Here is a 1,323-nt window from a genome sequence, read left to right on the forward strand (position 1 = left end):
AAAAAAAAAACCCATTCTCAAAACAAAAGACAGGCACTGTAGGCCTTGCTTTATTTATTTTGTTTGAGAAGGGTCCCTCTCTGTCCTGGAACTCACCAGACAAGACCAGACTGGACTTAAGCACAGAGATCCACCCCGGCATGATGGGTTTAAAGGTATGTGACACATGTCCAGCAGCACTCAATCTGAGCACTCTGAAGGCAGAGGCAGGATATCTCTGCGGGTTCCAGACCAAAATGTTCTACACAGTAAGTTTTACTGTGAAGCCAGGCAGACAGCACTAGATAGTGAGTGAGCCTTTGTTTCACAGAAGACAGACAGAAAGACAAAAACAAAAAACAACCAAGTAATTTGCACCTTGGAAGGAAGTACACCATCGGGCGACTGCAATGCCACCCTGTGGACATGCACCAATTACAGTATCCACCAGCACTGAAATTCTCAAATTCTAGTACACTTTGGGGGTGATCTAGATTCAGACAGTCCTCCCTACAGGTTACATGTGTGAGAAGAATCTACGTGAATATCAGCAACTTCTTATTAAACGTTGGGCTACTGTTCAAATTCTCAACACTTGGAACTGTATAGACTGGAGGGTTTCAGTGAACTGTATGCACAAAAGTCTTGCCTGCTACAAAGAGCGAGGCGGGCTTTCGCAAAGCTTGTTAGGCTTCTGACTGCCCTGTAAACCATTTCCAGTGGACTTGACCCTGACTCAGCACTGGACAGGCTGTGTAGAATAGAATTATGCCATTTTCACGCACCCACAATATTGTATAGCTAGCAACCAGAGAATTATATGAAATCAAGATCCCAAAAGAGGGACAGCCAGGGATACAAGAGACACTGTGTCAATAAATCAAACTATTAAAAACAAAAGCTTGACAGCTAGTGTTGACATTTCTTTCTTTCTCTTTTTCTCTGTGCAGCCCTGACTGTCCTGGAACTAACTGTCTGTAGATGAAGCTGGCCTCAAACTCACAGAGATCCACCTGCCTCTGTCTCTCAAGTGCTGGGATAAGGGCATGCGTCACCACCATCCATATTTCTAATCCCAGCAGTGATGTGGGATTCCCCCTCTGTATGCTGTGAATGTGCTTTGTTACCACTGGTTAATAAAGAAGCTGCTTTTGGGCCTATGGCAGGGCAGAATAGAGTAAGGCAGAAATTCCAAGCAGAGAGAGGCAGGAAAGAAGGCGGAGTCAGAGAGTTGCCATGTAGCCACCAAAGGAGACAGATGCCCCAAACCTTGTCAGTAAACCACGAGCCTCATGGTAATACACAGAATAAAAAATGGGTTAACTTTTTTTTTTTTTTTTTTTT

The sequence above is a fragment of the Microtus ochrogaster genome, unplaced genomic scaffold (genome assembly GCF_000317375.1).
Source record: "Microtus ochrogaster isolate Prairie Vole_2 unplaced genomic scaffold, MicOch1.0 UNK4, whole genome shotgun sequence".
NCBI lineage: Eukaryota > Metazoa > Chordata > Mammalia > Rodentia > Cricetidae > Microtus > Microtus ochrogaster.